Consider the following 12,445-nt stretch of genomic DNA (forward strand, 5'->3'; position numbering starts at 1 on the left):
GACTCTGTCTACATTGAGCCATCTTATTTTTAAAACACTATTTTCGTGTAGAACAACTTGTCAGCAGATGTGCTTCCGGGTCATTTTCATCAATACCTCTCCCCACAGTGAAACGCCTGACAAATAGAAAATGGCAAAATCCTTTCTCCTTCATGATATTTTTAAACTGTCAAACAAGACTAAGCATCACAGCTAACATATGGTAAGTGGGACAGAAAACACAGTCCTTACTAGAGGAAAACATTGATCGAAGGGGGAACAGACCTACACGAGACCAATATAAACAAACTGTTATCAGCTTAAACACAGGTTATGACAACATCTGTGCTGTGTTAAACTATATTGACATCTAAAAGAAACGTTCACAGAGAGAGTTAGAGACGACTAAAGGTTGTCTTATTAACTTCACTGCGTATATACACCCCAACCCTTACTGGGCAGCTTACATAATTGTTATGCAGTACGGTTAGTGTTCCCCATACACCAAGCCCACATTTTATGATTAAATAACTCTGGAAATGTTTTTTGAAAATCTCAGTTTCTGGGTGAAAACACTGTTTGTGTGGACAGGGGGTTGAAAAGGAGAGCAAAAGATGAAAAACTGAACTGCCATTTTGTGAACGTACTCATCTGCCACTCACCTCAACAAGTCCAGAAAATTACACCACTCCAGTCCAGTGACATCCAAGCTACACTGACAACCTACAGTAAACTACAAGCAAAAGCAATTAAGCATGAAGTAAAAGGTAAGTGAAAACAAAATATGATTATTCAAATTCCCCAGTGTAAAATCTTGCATTGCTACTTCCTGTTTAAACTTTGGCCAATGGTAGTACCATAGTTGTGTACACACACGGTTTTACAATGCAATTGTAAATTCATTATAGACATTTTAATTGTGTTCACTTATGGTTTCATAACTTCACTGTTTTCATTCAGTGTCACCATTCTCATAGTGTTGCTATTGGCCTCAGCAGGCAGCTGTTTTCAGTGAAAAAGCTCCAATAAAGTGAGTGTATGCTACCCGTCCAGTGCCCAGTGACAGACAAAGTTAGGTGAATAGGGTGAAGCATCGAGCAGCTTTTGGAAGAGCCAGCTGTTTCCCTTAGGAGTCAATGAATAACAACAAGGAGCTAATAGAAAGGTGAATATTGAACCGATACCCATCAGATGGCCAGAAACACCAAATGAATGCTAACGTTTCTTTGTAACTGCTGGGTGTGTAAATAGGTCACTTGATTTGGGGGTGAACTGTCCCTCTAAGCATAAGAACTTCATAGGGTGATAATATGTTAATGTTGTGTTAACAGCTTGTTAGGTTGACCTCAAGTGACCAAATCATGAATGATCTTTAATGTTTTAACTTCGCGTTGCGACTGACCAATGAATCCTTTTTCGAACACAGTCATTTTGTCTTCTCTCTTATGTTTATACTCAAATGTCCAGTGCCCATTTCTATTATGATCAAAGCTTCTCTTCTTCGCAGCAGGGTCCAATATCACCATCCTCTCTACCATTTAAGGAAATCTTTTGGAGTCAGGCAGATAAATTTGCAGGTAGAGATTAAAGTAAAGTTGCTATAAACTGAAACTGTATATCATGATGCTTACAGGTTGCCACTTTAAAACTATAGGCTAATGCAGAAAGAACAATGTGTATAGTGCTGTTGGTTAACAATGGTTGCACTAGAAACAGACAACAAAATGGACATAGCAGGAGGAAGACCTTGGTGTTAAGATGAAACAACACACACCCAAGTTTGAAATCCCTTTACAACAGGAAAATTCACTTATAATTTTCTCACAGCCAACACTCTTTCTACTTATGTATGTTGAATTTTCCTCACAATAATAACAACACAAAGATCACTGTTAGTGTTTGTTTAAGGGAAGAAATGTACTTTATCCGTATTAGAGTGTGTATGTAATGGTTTCATTGATAATCCACTGATGTCATATTTGATGAAACTGTCACTGTATCCAAACAGTAACACATGAGACAGATAATCTGTGAAAAAAAATCACGTTCCTCCTCCTCCTCCTCCCCCACATAATGCTTTAAATGTTGTCATGAGGCACGGCTAAATTTAGGCTTTTATGTCTATTTTACAAGTCTAGGTGGTGCTTCTTATGGTTGGTGTTGGATGGTGGTGGCATGTGGCTGCAGATTGTTGTTGGGATGGGGAGGTAAGCTCACTAAGCTGTAAACTCTTTTCCTGCCAACTTCTGGCTAGATAGCTGCTAGCAAGCGAGGTCAAGGTTTTCAAATGTAAATGTCGGTAAACATCAAGAAAGATGGAGAGGAAATGGGCACCAGCTGAACTTGCACCCTGCTAGCCATTTTCCAGGCACTGGAAAATAAATTGGATGACCTCTGTGCCGCAAGAGCTTCCATCGGGATTTCGGGAACTGTGATATCCTTTGTTTCACCGAAACTTGACAAAAAGTCAACCAGGTGACTCTTTCTCTATAAGCCAATCGGACAGAGCCGAGGACTTTGACATGATATGGAGAGGAATAATGTGTTTTTATGGCGAATAAGGACTTTTGTAACGGTGGGAATATGAAGTGCCATCCCGGCTGGTCCTGCTGTGGATTACTGCACGGTGGCTGCATTGTGGCAGTGCCATTTCTGGAAAAGCGACCATGTGGCTCTCTTGTTGGGGTCCGGATGTGTGGACAGTTAAATCATTCCACAACCAGAAACCATGGATAACCAGAGCCATCTGGAAACATGGACAATTATAAAGCAGCAGCCATCAATGTAAGATGACGCAAAAAGGACTACATTACAGTGCACAAATTTAAGGAGCTGATGGAATCACATTTCACTGGAGTTGTACCTTGTATAATTTCCATGTGACAAAGAAATGATTGACTGATTGATAATGGCATTCGCACGAATCCACTGTAAGTGAACGCCGGCAACCAATCAGTGCTGAGAAGTCTGTAATGCAGCTGTCAATCACATCAATCAAAGCACTGGCCAAAGCAAACTTTCTCATTTTATAGATAAACAGTGCACTAAATTATGTTTCTGAAAACATCTGAAGTGAGAGATATGCAATGTAGTAACAGAATCTTGATGTAAAGACAGTTTCAGCAAATCTGACAAAAAAGTTTTGTCGAACTTGTTGCTTTATAAAAGTTGCCAGCTATAGCTTTAATTTTGATACATGTCACACTACTTTCAGAGGTAAAATAATTGCCAGTGATTCATCAGAATGCCATCATCTCATTGGTCCATCAGTTTAACCTCTGCTAATTGGGCAACGTTAGTCTTATGAGTTTATATTTAAGTGGTTACTGCATAGCTTCAGAGCCTGCACACATAGCTGCCATAGCTGATGTAGCTGACATGCACCTCCTCAAAAATGTAACTATGCATCAGATCTAAGGTGGCTTTAGAATTAGCTCATACAAGAACTGTGACTGATCAGCTTTGGCTGCTTGTGTTTTCTCCTGCAAAACAAAAATTGCGTACAAAAATTGCACATAGTTAGTTCAGGCAGGACATGATGTCAAGCTCAGCTCACATCCCAGCTACATCAGCTGATCTCAAACAGCCAATCAACTGATGGAGCAGCTGATTGATGGAGGGGACTCAGCTGATAGATCACATGATTGCTTTCTATGCAAGCAATTGGCGAATCTCATTCAGGGCTCCCTATTTAAACTGCTGTGGCCTGCCTACTGTTGCTGCTTCCTCTGCAAGCTGCTTTGCAACCCGCCTCCACCCCAGCTCCTCCTTTTCATGTTGTGTCTGACTTATCAATGTTATTTCTGTTTGTCACTGATGCTGCTCTATTCTGTTCCCGTAGGGTCTTTGCTGCTGCCCTCCCTGCTTTAGGTTTTCCATGTAGGTGCATGGAAGGGCAGGGAGGTTTGCTCTCTCTGCCTCAGGCTTTCCTTGTTTGCACGTGGAAGGGCAGAGAGGTGTGCTCTTTCTGCCTTAGGCTTTCCAACTAGGTGTGTGGAAGAGGTTTTCTGTGTGGGAAAGGCAGAGAGGCCCCAGAACAGAGCCATACCACCAAATATAATACTGCAATGGAAATAAAGTTTTCTTTGACAAAAGTGGTCCTGACTGAACAAAGGATGTTGAAGAAATGAGTCATTTTCTATTCAGTAACACACAGCTATTAAAGACATGTCAACTTTAAACCTTCAGTTCATATCAACCCAACACTGCATAAATTGAAAGCAATGCTATGAGTATCTACAGTGAGACTCCTTTAACTTTTTGTGTCTACTACAAATCAAGCTTTAGGGGAAGATTTTCAATATTTTCTACTACGCTAGATTCCATCAAAAGCCTGCTTGTTTGTATGAAGGTACACAAGCGTGAAAATTCATAAGATGAGGCATTATGTGTCCTCTTGCAGGCAGTCGATCGGTGAATATTCACTCCAGTAGAACTGGAGGGGACCTGACATCGCTTTGTGTTTGTTAACCAGAAATGGAGGATGGTTGGAGAGTTTTAGAAAAGGTTCAATGCAGCTGTGGTTATAACTGCTCATCATTCCCCCAGAAGTGTTGAGCACATTAACAGGAGTAAACAGCCTTTGATGGGTGAGCTGCAGGGGTGTCAGTGAACAGGAGATTTGAATGCTTACGGTCCCTGACAATGTGACACTTAACCATATAACAGCGTAGCAGAGACACATGCCAAAAAAAGGACAAGTAAAGTGGAGGAGGCAGATAGAAAGGCCCAGTTGAATACACAGACCAGACAGGTTTACAAACACTTGGTGCTTCAATACAAGCTGGAAGAATGGAGGTGGGCATGTCCTCCCTCAGCTGTCAAATGCCTCCATCCAACCCAAAGCATCGTAAGAAGAACATACAAAGGTCTGTCAGAGATGTCAAGACAGGTGTGCATTGTACACCCTGACATCACTCTTGGGTGTGGTTGAAGGTGCAGCAGAGCACATGTCTGACCACACTCATCAGTCATGCTGGGTCTGCACCAAAGCACAATATTCACCACTCAACTGCTGTGAAACTCACAAGACCAAGACTCTATACCCAAGCTACCACCAGGTTCAACAACAACAACTAAAGTCCCTGGAAACGTCAAGAAAATGCCTTGACAGTTGACATCAGTGAGGTATTACCAAACTAATTAACCAATTACAAAAAAAATACTGCATGGGGGAAAAAATGAAAATTAAATATTGTAAAAAATAATTACAAAATCAATTAATTAAAAAAAGGTGTATTTATCAAACAGACACATCTGGCTGGAGTCACAGTTTGCATGTCATTTTAGTGTCTGCAACGTGAGCCTCTCTCCTCATTGTAAATGCATTTAAGGGAGGATCGCACAAAAAAGGGAGAAAATGGGATTACATTTTCCACTAGATTTACTAAGGTTACATAATTTGCAACTGTGTATATATACCTAATGTTTATTTGAAAAAAATAGAGCTTCCCCTGTAAGTGGAAGATTCAAATCATCAGTCGGAGAACCCTTACTCGACTGAGATTCTTCAAGTTGAGCTGTTGTTTTTTGTTTGTCAATCAGTGTGCAGCTTCTGCCCCCAGATGTAGCGGCAGAGTGAGTGCTGATTGCTTTTACATAGTTCTCCAGTGCAGGCAGCTACAGACCTAGACCCAGGGCAAGTCTGAGTGAGACAGAAACAGCTGACCAGAGGAAGAGAAGTTTTGCCCAGTGAGGCTTCAAGATAACTTTAGAGGGGATGAAGTTTCAGCTCACAGCAACTTAATACGATACTGTCACTGGCTTTTGTTTGATATTTAGTGTCAGCGAAACTGCTGTTGTACATTTCCAATCTATTACTAGCATAGTTAACAGCCCTCAAAGGGCTAACTTGGCTTGTGTACTATATTACATGAGCGTTGCTGTCACCCTGAACATCCTGCCGAATGCCATTCAAACTCTCAAACAAGACAAGATGTCAATATGTTGCTAAATAACGCCACAAGCTAGTTTACATATCTGTGACATGATTATGTAACTGTTTTACATACAGTTAAAACATTTTTTAAAAAATGGAAGTAAAAATTAAGGTCTATCTAAACTTAACTGACTCTAACTAGCTTTCTAATTAGCTATTATTATTTTCAAGCTGTAATCATCTCATTAATACACATCTAAAGCCCTGTTTACACCGGGTATTGACACGCGTCTTGGGTGATTGGATCAGAATTAGACAGCTCTAAGATTTGAGATACACTGGATCTGTTGACGTATGTGGAGGCTGATGGATCCTATGCAATTTCTATGGAGGGCAGGAGATCCAGCTGCTTGGATACAGCCGACCATTTGAGTTGACCGACCATTTGGCGAATCTGAATTTACATAATCATGACTCAACCTCAACTTTATGCAAATGAGGTCCATCCAAGGTAATGCAAAACTCAGGTCAAACTGTCAAACTAGGCAGCAAGCATCGATCAAATATGAATCTAGATTCTGTTTCCACTAGTGTATTGTTTAACTATACAATGAGAAAGTTTGTGCCGTGATCGCCATCTTAAAAACAGTTAAGCAATACCGCCCAACAGCTGGTGCAAGCCGGACTATTTGAGGTTGAGGCACGTCTTTCCATGTGTTCAACGGATTTGGTGTATAACTACCATTAGTACAGGTGTGAAAGCACCCAGTGCATTCTTAATGCCTCTTGACATCTGATCCCTCAGACCACATTCAGAGGTTTTGCTGGCCACGTATTGCCACATTCTTTCAGCACACTTACGTGTCTTGGGCCAAATTGAAGGACCACCACTCAGGTAAAACCCTTGCTTATCTGGCTCCCCACTGGATAAGAAAACTTTCTGTTGCTGCTGTGACACAGGTTAGACAAAGCACTGTGGTCCATCCCTGGAGCCATGTTCCCTTCCCGTGAATGGTCAGTTCAACATCTGGTCAGTTAGCATGAGCTAACACAGCAACAGCTGTTAAACGGTCCCAACAAATTCAGACCGACACTGAAACTGCTCGACTCTGTTGTTTAAGCCATTTATATACCATTATGGTTATTAATGGTAATGTTAGCCATGTAATGTCAAGTTAGCACTGTCACTATGTGCGTGTGCGGGCGGAATCTCACCAACTGTCCCCAGTCTGGAACTCACACTCCCACAGCAGTAGTCTCCTCGCAGCAGGGAGGCAGAGGAACCATGGGTGTGCTAGCTGGTCTCATGATAAACAGAGGGATAGAGCAAAAGCAGAGCAAGGAGGTGCTGAGCGAATCAAGTCGCTGCATGCTGCTCTTCAATGAAATAAGATTTTACCCTTTTTAAATGGTGAAAAGAATATCAAATCAATATTTGGCTGTCGATGATGATATTGTGGCAGGTCACAGAAAATAAATCAGTGTATGGGAAACATATCACAGACTCCCGCAGTATGTCCACTCGAGGCAAACGAATAAATATGTGCTGAAGTGTACATATTGCACAACATACCTCCTGCCGTGTCAATTCATCAACACATTTGGTCTTCGCAAAAGGAAATGATGTTTGAGTTTATCTGCATATAGAGCTGGCAAGTGAGATCCAATCAAAAGTGGTCACTTGAGACACATGGGGGCGCATTCTAATGCCGGACATGAACAGACTTCGAGGTGTCCACCTGTGATCGAATCATCCAGGACACATGTTAATACCAGGTGTAAACAGGCTCTATATCTACCATGATTTTTTTTTATCTACCAAAACCATTTTATGAAGGCTGTTATATAGACATCATGAATAGAGATTATGCAGACCCCTGGAACAAACTCAGTCTTTGTCTGCAGGGGAACTCCTTTAGTTGCAAACAACAGGGATAAGTGATTGAGACATTCACTGACTCTCTTAAAGAGAGAAGAGTTAAGGTATGGAGTCCCTAGATTTGTCGCTAGGCATTTTTTTAAATTAAGTCTCTAACACTCCATAAATCAAGAGAGAATGTTGTTAAGTTGGCAACACCAGTATAACCAAAATCATTAGGACTCCCCTGTGCAAACATTTTGTGCTATTCTTTAAAGTAGATGTTGAGATAGTCTACTGGAAAAATTAAAACTTTGACCTGCTGTTGCCACTAGAAGAAAAGTCAAGGAGGATCACCAACATCATTGGGATGAATCCTCTGGGCACCATGGATATTTGTACCAAATTTCAGCATCTAAAGAACATGTACCTTCAAGCAGAGCCTCAGAGTGTCTGTAATAGAGAAAGAACTAAGCAGTGTCTCTAGTCTTTAATCTATGTCTGTTTGTACAGGAGACAAGTTTGAATCTATTTCTAAACTCTCCTTGTTGATGATGTTTACAATCTGTTGCAATCTTTTGTTCTTCATGAATACAAAACAAACTTTTGACAGCCAATTTTTAGGCTTTTTGATGCTCAAAGGCCAAATTTTGAGTGGAGATTCATTTTAATATTTAGTTCCTCTGATAGATATAAGATGTTGGCTGTAAACAAAAAGTGCTGATGAGAAAGGAAAAAAAATTAACTTGTATACATTTCATTAAACAGGAAGTTAGGCTCTCTATGGATAATTCTGTTCTTCTGTGTGCATCTATGATTGTGTATCTAAGTGTTGAATGGGCTTGGTAAATTAAGAGGGAGCAGGGAGTATATCTGAACAGGAACTGTTGTTTTCTTAACTTTGCTGTAGCATTGACATTGACTCAATGCATTTCACAAAGTTGTTAAAAAGCCTGACATTTTTCTGTGACTTTGCAAAAAAATGCTTTCACACTTTACTTCTGAGATGGTTTGATGTCATGACATCTGCTCAAAACAACTTGCTAGATTACCATTTTTCCACTATGAAGCAGAACAATGGCCTAGTTTATGGATGGGTCTGTGAAGCATGCAATAGATCAGAGTGACAGTGCATTTTAGGAACGCCCACAACTGGAGGGCTCACAGACTGAATGTTAAATTCACACAGATCATTACAGGTCAAATATGAAATTCTTCCCCATTTCCCAACGGTACAAGAACAGTACAGAATTTTACTCAGTCAATCTCATATAGTCCTGGAAGTCACTGCTTGTTCATCCCAAAGACTTTAAGCTCAGGCTCCTGATCCTTGACTCCCCAACCAATATACAGTACAGGCCAAAAGTTTGGACACACCTTCTCATTCAATGCGTTTTCTTTATTTTCATGACTATTTACATTGTAGATTCTCACTGAAGGCATCAAAACTATGAATGAACACATGTGGAGTTATGTACTTAACAAAAAAAGGTGAAATAACTGAAAACATGTTTTATATTCTAGTTTCTTCAAAATAGCCACCCTTTGCTCTGATTACTGCTTTGCACACTCTTGGCATTCTCTCGATGAGCTTCAAGAGGTAGTCACCTGAAATGGTTTTCCAACAGTCTTGAAGGAGTTCCCAGAGGTGTTTAGCACTTGTTGGCCCCTTTGCCTTCACTCTGCGGTCCAGCTCACCCCAAACCATCTCGATTGGGTTCAGGTCCGGTGACTGTGGAGGCCAGGTCATCTGCCGCAGCACTCCATCACTCTCCTTCTTGGTCAAATAGCCCTTACACAGCCTGGAGGTGTGTTTGGGGTCATTGTCCTGTTGAAAAATAAATGATCGTCCAACTAAACGCAAACCGGATGGGATGGCATGTCGCTGCAGGATGCTGTGGTAGCCATGCTGGTTCAGTGTGCCTTCAATTTTGAATAAATCCCCAACAGTGTCACCAGCAAAACACCCCCACACCATCACACCTCCTCCTCCATGCTTCACAGTGGGAACCAGGCATGTGGAATCCATCCGTTCACCTTTTCTGCGTCTCACAAAGACACGGCGGTTGGAACCAAAGATCTCAAATTTGGACTCATCAGACCAAAGCACAGATTTCCACTGGTCTAATGTCCATTCCTTGTGTTTCTTGGCCCAAACAAATCTCTTCTGCTTGTTGCCTCTCCTTAGCAGTGGTTTCCTAGCAGCTATTTGACTATGAAGGCCTGATTGGCGCAGTCTCCTCTTAACAGTTGTTCTAGAGATGGGTCTGCTGCTAGAACTCTGTGTGGCATTCATCTGGTCTCTGATCTGAGCTGCTGTTAACTTGCGATTTCTGAGGCTGGTGACTCAGATGAACTTATCCTCAGAAGCAGAGGTGACTCTTGGTCTTCCTTTCCTGGGTCGGTCCTCATGTGTGCCAGTTTCGTTGTAGCGCTTGATGGTTTTTGCGACTCCACTTGGGGACACATTTAAATTTTTTGCAATTTTCCGGACTGACTGACCTTCATTTCTTAAAGTAATGATGGCCACTCGTTTTTCTTTAGTTAGCTGATTGGTTCTTGCCATAATATGAATTTTAACAGTTGTTCAATAGGGCTGTCGGCTGTGTATTAACCTGACTTCTGCACAACACAACTGATGGTCCCAACCCCATTGATAAAGCAAGAAATTCCACTAATTAACCCTGATAAGGCACACCTGTGAAGTGGAAACCATTTCAGGTGACTACCTCTTGAAGCTCATGGAGAGAATGCCAAGAGTGTGCAAAGCAGTAATCAGAGCAAAGGGTGGCTATTTTGAAGAAACTAGAATATAAAACATGTTTTCAGTCATTTCACCTTTTTTTGTTAAGTACATAACTCCACATGTGTTCATTCATAGTTTTGATGCCTTCAGTGAGAATCTACAATGTAAATAGTCATGAAAATAAAGAAAACGCATTGAATGAGAAGGTGTGTCCAAACTTTTGGCCTGTACTGTATGTATCTTCTAACTTCCACTTTTCAAACAATCTCTTACAGCTCCGTCAAACAAACCACTTTTACATAGCATTATTAGCTATTTTATTGGTGCATGTAACTCCAACAAGCTCAGACTCCTCAAAGCAATTACTTGCCATAAACCCCAACCACAGAACACAGTGTTCTCCATATTATAAATGTTGTTTCTGAATGACAGTTGTACGATACCTGCAAACTCTGGCCAGCTTCTCAATTTTTGTTGCCATGCAACCCCATCCCTAGTAAAAATGTCTGAACCATGGATATGTTACATTTGCAAGCCATTATGTAGCAGACAGGCTGAAACTTAACGCTTCAGCAACACTGTGGTTAACAGGTGGTTACATTTAGACACAAAAACCATTTAGTTATGGTGAGGAGAAGATTGTGTTCTGGCTTAAAATATCCTGTTCAGGGGGCCACAATCTCTGCAGGAAAACAGCGATGTCTCGGTACAAAACAACCACTTTTCGGGCCTAAAAGCTGCTGGCAACACAGCAAAGATTTGCTAAATCACAACCGCAGGCTTTTCGCCTTGGTGACATGCCATCCCCCATCCATTCCACCTCCTGATGAGAAATTCAGGGTCTATATTTTGTCACTTTGCAAACATTGATAAGATACATATCAAACATACATATGTAATGTATTCTTGGTTCGCATAACCGTACAATGCCAACATTTTCTTCTGGCGACTGAGCTGTCACCATGTTAGCAGGGAAACAACCCAAAGACTCAACTGACTGTCGATGGCAAATGCCTGTCAACACCTTGTTACATTCAAAAATAAATTATATTTTGTGTGCGATAACCCAGTAACCTGTTCAACAATGATCAGTCAACAATGCAGCTCCACAGGAAATTAATCAACCTTGAGTGACCACAGGCTGACACATGTAACCAACAACCTGTGTGGAATAAACAGCATTTTTAATCAAGTAGTCTCATTTAAAAACAAAAGTACAGTAATGTTTGGGTGCCCTCGAGCTCACCTGTGCCCCATACAGGCTGAGCCCTTTGCAATTGCATGGGTTCGATTTCAACCTGCGGCCCTTTGCTGAGTGTAATTCCCATTTTCTCTCCCACATGTGGACCTGCACTTTTATAGCTCCTTTCTAGTCTTCCAACCACTCAAAGCGCTTTTTACACTACTAGTCACCCATTCACACACTAGTGGCTGAGGGTGCCATACAAGGTGCCGCGTGCTACTGAGTTTTTAACACACTCACACGCCAGCAGGAGCAATTTGGGGTTCAGCATCTTGCCCAAGGATACTTCGACATGTGGACTGGAGGAGCCAGGGATAGAACCACTGAGCCTCTGATCAGTGGACGACCTGCATTACCTTCTGAGCACTAATATTATCCTGTCCATCTTCAGCTATGCTGTCATTAGAAGCAAAAACTACCCAAAAAATACTACTTTCACTCTGTTGTGTTCAGCTGCTGGTAACTACTAAACAATGTGACTTGAAAGCAGCATAAAACAATCAAGGTTTTGCAGCTCAGTAACAGTATGTATAAATGCATGAAGCTTTATCCAACTCAAGGAGGCATAATTAATAGAGCTGAAAATATGCAATTAAAATCCATATTATAAAAGGGAGGAAAAATGAAAGTGAATAAAGCTGACAATAGCCGAAACACACAAACACATGGGGTGCAGATGCATTAATACGTGTCAGGATAAAGAGCAGTAATAATAAAAATATTACAGTCAGCAGGGCTAAC

General features: G+C 41.2%; 1 protein-coding gene across 2 annotated transcripts in view; it reads right to left on the bottom strand.

The window, feature by feature from the left end:
- LOC117251872 (chromodomain Y-like protein 2) overlaps positions 1 to 12,445 on the bottom strand; it is a 51,641-nt gene that overhangs the window by 37,820 nt on the left and 1,376 nt on the right. The window lies entirely within an intron of this gene.

The sequence above is a fragment of the Epinephelus lanceolatus genome, chromosome 2, assembly GCF_041903045.1.
Source record: "Epinephelus lanceolatus isolate andai-2023 chromosome 2, ASM4190304v1, whole genome shotgun sequence".
In the NCBI taxonomy this organism is placed as follows: domain Eukaryota; kingdom Metazoa; phylum Chordata; class Actinopteri; order Perciformes; family Serranidae; genus Epinephelus; species Epinephelus lanceolatus.